The sequence below is a fragment of the Palaemon carinicauda genome, chromosome 7, assembly GCF_036898095.1.
Source record: "Palaemon carinicauda isolate YSFRI2023 chromosome 7, ASM3689809v2, whole genome shotgun sequence".
Classification (NCBI taxonomy): domain Eukaryota; kingdom Metazoa; phylum Arthropoda; class Malacostraca; order Decapoda; family Palaemonidae; genus Palaemon; species Palaemon carinicauda.
This window is the reverse complement of record NC_090731.1, coordinates 143,906,386-143,920,894: the sequence shown is the minus strand read 5'-3', so window position 1 is coordinate 143,920,894 and position 14,509 is coordinate 143,906,386. Positions and strand designations below refer to the sequence as shown.

The window sequence follows — 14,509 nt, the reverse complement described above, 5'->3', positions numbered from 1 at the left end:
TCAACCTCACCCCACACATAATTGGAGAGGGAGATTATAATCATGTCATTGGCGTCAGGAGTTCAGTGGCAGTTACCCATACTACATACCACCCCTACCAGACACACTCTTTCTGCCCAACTTTGTTGGTTAGACATATATATATACTGTATATATAAGTGGGGATACCTTAACGTGGTGAAATGGTTTAATTGTTTATGCAGGCCATATCAGCAAAGTGTGTGTATATATATATATATATATATATATATATATATATATATATATATATATATACAGATAGATAGATAGATAGATAGATAGATATACACACACAACGAAAACAAATGCAGCCGCTTCTAGGCCATTACAGGACAAAGGCCTCAAACATGTCCTTATACATGTCTGGGCTTTGGTCAGTTTTCATCACCATGCCGGCCAGTACAGATTGGTGATGGTGGGAGATTTTTGTCTGATCACTCATAGCAAACCATCTTAGTATGGGTGGCCCTGACTAGTACTACTTTGCTGATCATGGTGATACACGAACCCTTTCACCACGTTGAGGTAAACCCTGGTATTTGTTTACAAGACTACACTCTCCATATACTGCCAAATTATGTAAAGCTATTGTTTTCCTCTTTTACTTGTTCATATCTTAAAACAATTCGCCACATGAGAAAAAAGTTATAAAAAAACAACAGAATTATAAAAAAAAAAAAAAATAGATTGATATCCTCACTAAACGACCTGGAACTGACATCGTCAACATGGTCAACCAAACAGAAGTTCGTGATGCCAGTGTACGTTTAACATATATTCAAAATATATACTAAATTAAAAATGGAGTAATTACTCAAAAGTCTACATAAAATATACAACTCACAAATAGTGACACTTGAGTGATTGCTCATTTTTTAATTTAGTGAATATTTTGAATATATATCAAATGTACGGTGGCAACACCAACTTCCGTTTGGTTGACTATGTTGACGATGTCAGTTCCAGGTCGCTTATTGAGGAAACCAGGCTAGTTTTTCTTATAACTATATGAACACGCAGGATTTAGAAAAAAATAGTAGAGGGGTAAATGAAAATGGTTTGGCCGTGCTCTTCGCACTCCCCAAGAGACATTAGTTCACCAAACGTTTAACTGGGCTCCATAAGGCACTAAAAGAGTTGGAAGACCCTGGCCTACATGGTTGAAGACTATGTAGCGTGAAGTAGGAAATGATGAATGGAGAAGTAGTGAATTAAAAGCTTAAGATAGAAACGATTAGCGAAATCTAACCGAGGCCCTTTGTGCCAATAGACTAAATATTTAGATAGATAAGCACGCACACGCATCTCCTCTCTTAAAGCCATATATAACTGACAGATCTTGCGTGTTCTGTTAATCTTTGAGGTGGAACGGTTAATTTATTCCACGTGAAATTTGTTGCGACAATCTTCATATGGTGTTTTGTAAACTCCGGATTTGGGTATATATTGGTATATTTTGTTCTGATAAACATTAATAAGGGCGCTCCCTATGGTCTTGGAATACTAATGAACAAGTATTATCAGCTTTGATATCCCTAGTTACATTTTTTTATAACTTTCTATATTTGGGAGTTTTATTTTTAAAATATCTTTGATTGACAGCTGCATCATCTTATATATACTGTCGTTTATTGTATTGGCTTTGTTGATAGATTTTTTTCGATAGCGTCCGTCGGGTAGAGTAACAAGGGAATAGATTCTCAAACTTCTCAGTAAAAGATTACGAGTTACTCGGATGTTTACAGAAATATTATGGTAACTGAGGAAATGAATGTAGGAAAAACAAGATAATTTTCTATACAGAGTGAATTTTATTTCCGCTATGAGATAAATCCCATTCTGTTTTTAATTTTGTGTTCATAACGCAATGGACAGAATCAGACTGCACCAATTATAAAAAAAAAAAGTATTCAATCGACAATTATGAAGTTTTTATCATGATATCGATAGAACATCAATAAATCATATCCACGAGGACTCCACCCACATCTAAGACACAAAAACTCACAGCTCTGAGAACATACAATTTATTTTTTTAATGCCGTACTGGATTAAGAGGAAGAATTAATGTCGGACTGTTCTTGAAGACATGCAACTGCAAATACTCTTAGCCACGTCAGCATTTCTTCTCTATTCCACGAACACCTTTCTATACTTCAACCATTCCTTGAAAGCTGCTATGAAATGTCCTTGTACACTTAGAGAAAGAAAAAAACGTTCGGTGTTGACAACAAGAATTTTTTTGCGAGGACCAGGGTTAGAGCAGCCAACGTTTATGGTCATTGCTATTTATTAACTAGGCATTCATCAGCGCAGACAGACTCCAAAGAATCTCCATCTCAAGTCTAAAGTCCACTCATGAATGGCAGAGGTAAGGGACAGTGACATTGCCAATCTTGCAGGACAATTCTCCAGGGACTGAACGTATTTACCCTATGATTAGGCTCAAGGCCTCTCTCCATCTTCTAAGCTATTATAGGACCAAGGAAGAGGCAAGCAATGGCTGCTGACGACTCGGCAGGTAGACATATACCCACGCCAACCCTACATCCTTAGCTCACAAGGATGGTGAGGTTGTAGACACTACAAGAAACTATGAGCTTGGGCATGACTTGAACCCCAGTCCGGCATAATGCCAGGCAGGGAAGTTTCCAATAGGCCACCACAACCCTACTTTATAAAAGACCCGTTTTCCCATCCACTCATTGCGTAATAATTCATACGTCACTTCCTTGAGAAACATTATATGACTTCTGTATGGATGTTCTAATTATATACTTTAACTTTCAGATAAATTACATAATTAATTCTTAATACAGAGTTTCATTGTTTATCGTTTTTTATAAGCTTGGAGTTGAAAATAAATTTACAAGTTTCACATACATCGTTGGATCTATCAAAAATTATTAAAATTATTTGAATCTCCCCTTCTATGATTTCTATTACATTTCAAGGGATCCGGGTGTATCATAGTATAGCTTTAATTGCTCTTTAAATGAATAATCTTTCTGTCACGTGGCTTTACCAGCACTGAAGCGGATTCCCATAGAGTCCCTCTTTACAAGAAGTTGATTGAATTGTCAATCATAAATGTCTGGGAAGAAGGTTTATCTAGTATTAACCAAGCTAACCACGTTAACACTCGTATTTTTAGGAGTTACATTATATTTTGTCTACAGTTAGTACAACTTGTTTTATTTGAACAAATGAACAACCACATGCACAAATGTACAAACAGACATTTCCACCCATAATTCGATGATAATTCCATGTGTATAAATCCACGACAAAGTGTGCAAAGATACTGACAAGTGGGTACGATTTTCAGTAATACGTCGGGTTTATCTATTCATTCATTGTCAATAGTTATATGGGATGGAGAACTTTTGGTAAACAAATGAGATTATGAAATGTAAAATGCCACTTTCTCTAGAGAAAATTATTTAATCAGATGGTCCTATCAGAATTAATTTATGCATCAGAAACTTGAAGCCTTACAACGCAACGAGCTATGGAAAGAATAATGATGGGAATAAAACTAAGCGACAGAAAAGAGCAACGTGGATATGATAAACATTAGTAGAGGATATTCTAACACTTAAGAAAAATACATGGATATGGGCAGGGCATAATGAGAATAACAGATAGATGAGCATTAAAAATAACAGAATGGGTCCCTAGAGATTGTAAAAGAAGCAGGGGAATGAAGAGTAGACGACGGATTGACGGGGTATGAAAATTTGGGGGTATAGATTGGCATTTGAAAGACCATAAACACGCGAGTTGAAGGACATGTCTGAGACTTAGGTCTTGCAGCAGACTAGCTACGGCTGGTGATGATAATATGTCAACAAGTCTTGCTGTGGACTAGCTATGGATAATAATATGTCAAAAAGTCTTGCTGTGGACTAGTTACGGCTGATTATGATGATAATGTCAACAAGTCTTGCTGTGGACTAGCTACGGCTGATGATGATAATATGTCAACAAGTCTTGCTATGGACTAGCTACATATGATGATAATATGTCAACAAGTCTTGCTGTGGACTAGCTATGGATAATAATATGTCAAAAAGTCTTGCTGTGGACTAGTTACGGCTGATTATGATGATAATGTCAACAAGTCTTGCTGTGGACTAGCTACGGCTGATGATGATAATATGTCAACAAGTCTTGCTGTGGACTAGCTATGGATAATAATATGTCAAAAAGTCTTGCTGTGGACTAGCTACGGCTGATTATGATGATAATGTCAACAAGTCTTGCTGTGGACTAGCTACAGATGATGATAATATGTCAACAAATCTTGCTGTGGACTAGCTACGGCTGATGATGATATGTCAACAAGTCTTGCTGTGGACTAGCTACATATGATGATAATATGTCAACAAGTCTTGCTGTGGACTAGCTACATATGATGATAATATGTCAACAAGTCTTGCTGTGGACTAGCTATGGATAATAATGTCAAAAAGTCTTGCTGTGGACTAGTTACGGCTGATTATGATGATAATGTCAACAAGTTTTGCTGTGGACTAGCTACAGATGATGATAATATGTCAACAAATTTTGCTGTGGACTAGCTACGGCTGATGATGATAATATGTCAACAAGTCTTGCTGTGGACTAGCTATGGATAATAATGTCAAAAAGTCTTGCTGTGGACTAGTTACGGCTGATTATGATGATAATGTCAACAAGTCTTGCTGTGGACTAGCTACGGCTGATGATGATAATATGTCAACAAGTCTTGCTATGGACTAGCTACATATGATGATAATATGTCAACAAGTCTTGCTGTGGACTAGCTATGGATAATAATATGTCAAAAAGTCTTGCTGTGGACTAGTTACGGCTGATTATGATGATAATGTCAACAAGTCTTGCTGTGGACTAGCTACGGCTGATGATGATAATATGTCAACAAGTCTTGCTATGGACTAGCTACATATGATGATAATATGTCAACAAGTCTTGCTGTGGACTAGCTATGGATAATAATACGTCAAAAAGTCTTGCTGTGGACTAGTTACGGCTGATTATGATGATAATGTCAACAAGTCTTGCTGTGGACTAGCTACGGCTGATGATGATAATATGTCAACAAGTCTTGCTGTGGACTAGCTATGGATAATAATATGTCAAAAAGTCTTGCTGTGGACTAGCTACGGCTGATTATGATGATAATGTCAACAAGTCTTGCTGTGGACTAGTTACAGATGATGATAATATGTCAACAAATCTTGCTGTGGACTAGCTACGGCTGATGATGATAATATGTCAACAAGTCTTGCTGTGGACTAGCTACATATGATGATAATATGTCAACAAGTCTTGCTGTGGACTAGCTACATATGATGATAATATGTCAACAAGTCTTGCTGTGGACTAGCTATGGATAATAATGTCAAAAAGTCTTGCTGTGGACTAGTTACGGCTGATTATGATGATAATGTCAACAAGTTTTGCTGTGGACTAGCTACAGATGATGATAATATGTCAACAAATTTTGCTGTGGACTAGCTACGGCTGATGATGATAATATGTCAACAAGTCTTGCTGTGGACTAGCTACATATGATGATAATATGTCAACAAGTCTTGCTGTGGACTAGCTATGGATAATAATATGTCAAAAAGTCTTGCTGTGGACTAGTTACGGCTGATTATGATGATAATGTCAACAAGTCTTGCTGTGGACTAGCTACAGATGATAATATGTCAACAAGTCTTGCTCTGGACTAGCTACAGATGATATGTCAACAAGTCTTGCTGTGGACTAGCTATGGATAATATGTCAAAAAGACTTGCTGTGGACTAGCTACGGCTGATTATGATGATAATGTCAACAAGTCTTGCTGTGGACTAGCTACAGATGATGATATGTCAACAAGTCTTGCTGTGGACTAGCTACATATGATGATATGTCAACAAGTCTTGCTGTGGACTAGCTATGGATAATAATATGTCAAAAAGTCTTGCTGTGGACTAGCTACGGCTGATGATGATATGTCAAAAAGTCTTGCTGTGGACTAGCTATGACTGATAATGTCAACAAGTCTTGCTGTGGACTAGCTACGGCTGATGATGATATGTCAAAAAGTCTTGCTGTGGACTAGCTACGACTGATAATGTCAACAAATCTTGCTGTGGACTAGCTACGGCTGATGATGATAATATGTCAACAAGTCTTGCTGTGGACTAGCTACATATGATGATAATATGTCAACAAGTCTTGCTGTGGACTAGCTACAGATGATAATGTGTCAACAAGTCTTGCTGTGGACTAGCTATGGATAATAATATGTCAAAAAGACTTGCTGTGGACTAGCTACGGCTGATTATGATGATAATGTCAACAAGTCTTGCTCTGGACTAGCTACAGATGATGATATGTCAACAAGTCTTGCTGTGGACTAGCTACAGATGATGATATGTCAACAAGTCTTGCTGTGGACTAGCTACATATGATGATAATATGTCAAAAAGTCTTGCTGTGGACTAGTTACGGCTGATTATGATGATAATGTCAACAAGTCTTGCTGTGGACTAGCTACAGATGATAATATGTCAACAAGTCTTGCTGTGGACTAGCTATGGATAATATGTCAAAAAGACTTGCTGTGGACTAGCTACGGCTGATTATGATGATAATGTCAACAAGTCTTGCTGTGGACTAGCTACAGATGATGATATGTCAACAAGTCTTGCTGTGGACTAGCTACATATGATGATAATATGTCAACAAGTCTTGCTGTGGACTAGCTATGGATAATATTATGTCAAAAAGTCTTGCTGTGGACTAGCTACGGCTGATGATGATATGTCAAAAAGTCTTGCTGTGGACTAGCTATGACTGATAATGTCAACAAGTCTTGCTGTGGACTAGCTACGGCTGATGATGATATGTCAAAAAGTCTTGCTGTGGACTAGCTACGACTGATAATGTCAACAAATCTTGCTGTGGACTAGCTACGGCTGATGATGATAATATGTCAACAAGTCTTGCTGTGGACTAGCTACGGCTGATGATGATAATATGTCAACAAGTCTTGCTGTGGACTAGCTACATATGATGATAATATGTCAACAAGTCTTGCTGTGGACTAGCTACAGATGATAATATGTCAACAAGTCTTGCTGTGGACTAGCTATGGATAATAATATGTCAAAAAGACTTGCTGTGGACTAGCTACGGCTGATTATGATGATAATGTCAACAAGTCTTGCTGTGGACTAGCTACAGATGATGATATGTCAACAAGTCTTGCTGTGGACTAGCTACATATGATGATAATATGTCAACAAGTCTTGCTGTGGACTAGCTATGGATAATAATATGTCAAAAAGTCTTGCTGTGGACTAGCTAAGACTGATAATGTCAACAAGTCTTGCTGTGGACTAGCTATGGATAATAATATGTCAAAAAGTCTTGCTGTGGACTAGCTACGGCTGATTATGATGATAATGTCAACAAGTCTTGCTGTGGACTAGCTACAGCTGATGATGATATGTCAACAAGTCTTGCTGTGGACTAGCTACGGCTGATGATGACGATGATATGTCAACAAGTCTTGCAATGGACTAGTTACGGCTGATTGTTAATGTTAACAAGTCTTGCAGTGGACTAGTTACGGCTGATAATGATGATGATGATGATATGTCGACAGGTCTAACCTCGAGTTGTTGCATAACTGTTACATAGGCCAGCGTAACTAATGTAAAGAGAAAGGCGTCGAAAGCTAACATTATCGAAACAGTTGTCAAGGTACCCAAATTGAGAGAGTCATTGTTTGGCGATTACCAAATGATACACGAGGGTCCTTGGAAGAAACTCGTCGTCACTAAATCAAGATTAATAGCGGCTCCCCCTTGTATTAAGTGTGTTATAAGTTACGCAATGGCTTCGCACTCTGCATGTACTATTCCAGCTAAGAGAACTTTCGCTTAAATTTCATTTTTGGAAAACAAGGAATTCTCATGTTTGTTTGTTCTGTAGTGAATAGAATTATATGTTACATAAAGTTTAATTCATTTAGATAAAGTTCAATGTTATACAGACGAAAGCCAATAAATAAATATTCATACACACAAAACGCACACACATTATTATTATTATTATTATTATTATTATTATTATTAGTAGTAGTAGTAGTAGTAGTAGTAGTAGTAGTGTAATATATATATATATATATATATATATATATATATATATATATATATATATATTATGTATGAGTGCATATGAAAGCTTACAATTAAGGCATTCCCATTCGAAATACCTACGCTATTGCAATTTGAAAGGCCCAAATGCAAAATCTTTAGCGCCACCTATATCTCGGGTACCATTTCGTGCGCATGCGTGCATGCAAACAATGGGTGTAGCAGGTAGGTTCATTCATAATATATTGAAAAATCACTAGTCGAGCTTACAATAACTATAAATCAATATCCCTGACCTTGCAATAAAATTAATATTAAACAATATACGGAATCGCATTGGGACGTATAGATTAATTTCCATATCAGATCTGTATAGCAAATATAGGCTATCCATTAATACAGAATTTATTTATTTTTATTTATTTATTGTCATCTGATTTTTATTATTTATTTTTTTGGCCATATTTCCCCACGCAAAAAAAAAAAATCCTTTTGCCCATTACCGTTTTTATACATCTCCCGCAACATTTTTCATTTTATTTACACCCACCTTTCATTTATTTACTTAAATCAACATGACAAGCTGTGGTACCCTATACGTCAACCTGCCGAGTCATCAGCAGTCATTGCCTGACCCTCCTTTGGCATAGCTTGGGTGGTTAGGGCGCCTGGGCGCTGATCATATGGATATATGGTCAGTCTCTAAGGCATTGTCACTGTCCACTCCCTCTGCCATTCATGAGCGACCTTTAAACCTTTCTGCCTTTCTTGTTACCCTATTCTGACACTCGCTGCTTCTCTTACTCTACCACTGGCTGTTACATTTACTCCCAAATACTTTTAAAATTCATCTATTTCCAATCTTCCTTTACATATCAACATTATCATATACCAAGATAAACTCAACTTTCATCTCTAACAAATACTTCCATATACTTTTCCGAGCGTGTGCAACTTTTCCTCACTGACACCAATCAGTGCTGTATCGTCTTCAAACATCCGCCTTTCTAAACTCTACTGAAGACTCACTTTCTACTACACCTTTGCACCAACATCTACTCCTTTACCTAACAACCAGAAAAATCTAATCGTAAAGATATTGCACTGTTATACCAATAAATCTTTTTACTGTCTAAGTCTTCTTAGCTACGGTTCGTTTTCTTCATTAAAACTTTCTTCTAATGACAAGCATTCTCAGAACCCTTCGCATTTTCTGTATATCGATTTATAACAAGCATTTCCAAGGTCCTTGAATCCCATATTTTACTTTTTTCTTATTTTTTAAACCCCTCGTTCGGCTATACATAAAATGAATATTTAAGCCATAGCACCTGCCACGCTGCCTGTATATGTATATACATACATAAAACACACCTAAATATATATATATATATATATATATATATATATATATATATATATATATATATATATATATATATATATATATATATATACACATGTGTGTGTGTTTGTGCGTGTGAACGCGGAAATTAAAGTTCAAGGAGCCATTCTCTATTCATTATATGGTCATATAATAAAGAAATATAAATATTTGTTTGGACACGCCTATATGAATCCTCGCCCTATAACCCCAATTCTCCAGTCGTGGAGGGAGGGGGGAGGTCGTCTTCCCAGCTATGAATACTCCTATTCCATCCCCATCCCCGTCATCAATCATTTTAATTCCTTAAGCCAGGGTTAGATAACGAGTCGGGGGCTCTTGTTACGGCAATCCTCTCATCAATGAAGCTTATCTCTCCTTCATCCGAGAATATGTAATGTCTCCAAGCACGCAGTTAGGTGTTAACGACAGCGTTCGAATCCCCCTCTGACAAATAGGGAGAGAAATGGGGTGAGGGGTCGTAGGAACCCTTGGAGGAAATCCTCCTAGTAGGAACCTTATGGCAACAAACAAGGCAAGAATAAACAATGTGATACACACTCAGATACGTCCACAGTCGAAGGAAAGTACGACACACATTTCGAGACCAAAGGCCAATGGGACAAAACAGTCCATGTCCTTTTCTAGTTGCCTCACCCCCATACACCACAAAATAAAAGTTACATCAACAACGAAATAGAGGATAGCTTGTCATGGAGTGAATAATATGTGCCATGAGAAACTAATGCAGCGCTTAGAGAACTTCGGCAAAAGAAAATAACTAGTTCCTGAGCTGTATATTTCACAGAACAAATGTGGGAAGAGGTGGCCTAATGGGTACTCAAACAGCACTTAAATTGAAGAGGATTTTTCTCAGAGAGAGAGAGAGAGAGAGAGAGAGAGAGAGAGAGAGAGAGAGAGAGAGAGAGAGAGAGAGAGAGAGAGAGAGAGAGAGAAAATTAGGCGAGAGTCAGGTCATGAAGAAACTAACTATAACTAGGTTAATCTCCGTCGAGGAAAAAGACACCCTTAACAGAGTAGCACTACAAACACTGACCAATGACTGCAATGAGAAGAAAAACCTTCTTCATCTAAATACTTCATCTACCTTTTAGAGAAACTTTTAACTATTTCAAATATGCAGTTCCTTCCAATCAAATTAAGAGTTAACCAAGTCATCCAAAACACTGATAAAAGTGAGAGGTTCAATTACAGTTTTCGTCAGAATATAATCAAACAATTGGACAGGAGACCAGAGAAAAACACTTGATTAAGCAATTCATTAAGGAATCCCTATTCAAATATTCTCACAATACCAGAGACTTAGAGTGGCGACAGGGATTTGAAATAAAAGCTCAACTGAAAAGGGATGATATGTAATGAAGAAAAATAGAAATGGTTAAACTAACTACCATGGAGATGAAAAATAGAAATGGTTAAACTAACTACCATGAAGATGAAAAATAGAAATGGTTAAACTAACTACCATGAAGATGAAAAATAGAAATGGTTAAACTATCTACCATGGAGATGAAAAATAGAAATGGTTAAACTAACTACCATGGAGATGAAAAATAGAAATGGTTAAACTAACTACCATGAAGATGAAAAATAGAAATGGTTAAACTAACTACCATGAAGATGAAAAATAGAAATGGTTAAACTAACTACCATGGAGATGAAAAATAGAAATGGTTAAACTAACTACCATGAAGATGAAAAATAGAAATGGTTAAACTAACTACCATGGAGATGAAAAATAGAAATGGTTAAACTAACTACCATGGAGATGAAAAATAGAAATGGTTAAACTAACTACCATGGAGATGAAAAATAGAAATGGTTAAACTAACTACCATGGAGATGAAAAATAGAAATGGTTAAACTAACTACCATGGAGATGAAAAATAGAAATGGTTAAACTAACTACCATGGAGATGAAAAATAGAAATGGTTAAACTAACTACCATGGAGATGAAAAATAGAAATGGTTAAACTAACTACCATGAAGATGAAAAATAGAAATGGTTAAACTAACTACCATGAAGATGAAAAATAGAAATGGTTAAACTAACTACCATGAAGATGAAAAATAGAAATGGTTGAACTTTGAACTAACTACCATTGAAAGTGCGGATGTATATGAACAATAACAATAGAAACACTTGAACCCAAATTGAAAGCAGGGATAGAGAGAATTCACCTAACAAGCAAAGGAAAAACAAGGGAAAACCAGTCTAGAAACTAATATTCACTTTAAGCAAATACAAGTCTGCGTCCGCGCTTCTTCAGTGGTGATGCAAGCAACGTTCCAGCTGACGTCAGCATGTTGGATGTCAGCGGTGATGCGTTTGGAACACGCAAAGACAATCTTATGACTTCATGAAGGTTATAGTTTTCTTTTAACGCTTGAGAAATAAACTGTAAATGTTTACAATGCTATTACTTACTTAGACACAAACATTTATAATATATATATATATATATATATATATATATATATATATATATATATATATATATATATATATATAATATATATATATCATATATATATACAATATACATAATATATAATTATATATAATAATAGATTATTATCATAATTATAACATATAATAATAATAATAATAATTATTACCAAATTTACCAGTATCATTATCATTATTATTATGAAAGAATTTAGCACGTCACTAATTGTATCTCACCTCTCATGGCCTTTAAAAAAATGTCTATGGCAAGAGATAAAAAAAAATTATGGCCTTTTTTAATTTGTGTGTGAGAGAGAGAGAGAGAGAGAGAGAGAGAGAGAGAGAGAGAGCGCGCGCAAACGGTCACTCTTTGCGAACAAAACGACAAAGCTTCATAGCATTATAGTGACCACTAAGCAGCTGACTACTGTATAGCATGGCTCCGTGACACGCTATATTCTGCTAAAATCGATTGAGTGTCTGTCCAAGGCCAGGATACTAAAGCTTAACCGTATAATTTCGCTTGTTTATTATCTCTCTCTCTCTCTCTCTCTCTCTCTCTCTCTCTCTCTCTCTCTCTCTCTCTCTCTCTCTCTCTCTCTCTCTCTCTCTCTCATATCCAGAAACAAAGACACTGTACTACAGCTGAATACATCACTTTTAAGACCCCATCTGGAATACAGAGTCCTATTTTGGGCTCCAAGTATTCAGAAGGATAAAGATAGACTAGAAACAGTACAAGCTAGGATCACCAAACTAGTTCAAACAGTAAGGCAATTTGGATATGGACGGAGGATGAAACGTTTGACGACTAAGCGAACATTATTAGAGGCATTCAAAATTCTTAAATGAATAACAAATGAAGATTACAACAATCTATTCATGCTTATCACAAATCAGGCCAGAGTTAACGGATACAAACTGGAATTAAAAAGATAAAACACCACTCAATGTGGCAATTTCTTTATATATAAAATAGCAAATACATGGAATAGACTTCCAGCGGATGTAGTAAACAGTAACACGGTAAACGAGTTCAAGAATCAGTTAGACAAGATCATAAAAACTAAATGTTTAAAGTGAATCGCTCTACCCAAGAGCAAGGAGTCTCTCCGCGGATGTTCCAAAAAGTCTGAGCCATTCAAATCCTTGTAACTCTCTCTCTCTCTCTCTCTCTCTCTCTCTCTCTCTCTCTCTCTCTCTCTCTCTCTCTCTCTCTCTCTCTCTCTGTAATTCAGAAGCCCAAACATTTTTTTCATATCACACCAGAGAAAGATTTTAGAACGGCATGGAAGTTGACAAACACTCAAACTGAAAGTTTTATAATTAAGAAGAGTTCACTGGGAAAGGAAAACTGGGAGACTAATTGAAGACGACGATGAGAAAAGATTGAGTGGTAAAGTTGTTTAAATTACAATAATAATAATAATAAAAATTACATTAACAACAATAATAATAAATCCACATCACTAAGTCTCATAAATCAAATATTATAATATAGAAATACAGCAATGGATAATCTAACTTATATCTCAAAGATGTATAAGATTCGTCAAGTTAATATCAAACTTAAAAAAAAAAGTACTTAGATGATATTATGGGACATTCACAAACTGTCAAAGAACTAACAAAACAATCACCTTTTTGCATTTCAGTTCCCCAGCGAATGTTTTTATGTTGGACAGGCTGAAATAGGAGTCTTTATAATTTATATATGGCAGATCTATTTCACCGTTGTGACTGATTTTAAAATATTCTATATCAATTGTTGATTACTTCTTTAGCATTTTATCTATTCCCTTATTTCCTTTCCTTACTGTGTTAATTTTTCTATTGGAGCCCTTGGGCTAATAGCATCCTGTTTTTCCAACTGGGTTGAAGCTTGGCTAATAATAACAATAATTTTATTCTTTTTAATCTTACTTTTTTCTTCAAATATAACTTGCAATCCTAACCGTAACAATGAAATATTAAAATGTTGCATCATTAGTTGGCTCGTCAGCAATCTCTTCTAATACATCATCTTTACTTTAAAGAGAGCCGATTGAAAAGACCTAACTATCAACAGCCACATTTTGGTATTCATAAATGTATTTGTGATTGCCAGTTTATATTCAACTGGCAATTCTACAACCAAACGTTAGGAATGGACGGATATATGGATTTGGGCCATATAACCCGGCCCTGGGAGACCATTCATCAAGCCCCCTCCCCAACTGGGCCAAATATCTCGGCGGAACGCAAAGCACAGAGCAGGCATACATCATACCCAGGACCCTCGGCAAGGAACTTATATTTTTTTAATCATTATCCTCATTATTATTATTATTATTATTATTATTATTATTATTATTATTATTATTATTATTATTATTATTACTTGCCTAGCTACAATCCTAGTTGGAAAAGCAGAATGCTACAAGCCCAGGGGCTCCAACAGGGAATATAGCCCAGTGAGTAAAGGAAACAAG

At 36.1% G+C, this 14,509-nt stretch overlaps 1 protein-coding gene across 5 annotated transcripts in view; it reads right to left on the bottom strand.

The window, feature by feature from the left end:
* The window catches only part of LOC137644052 (sodium/mannose cotransporter SLC5A10-like), a 105,741-nt gene that overhangs the window by 20,939 nt on the left and 70,293 nt on the right, over nt 1–14,509 (bottom strand). The window lies entirely within an intron of this gene.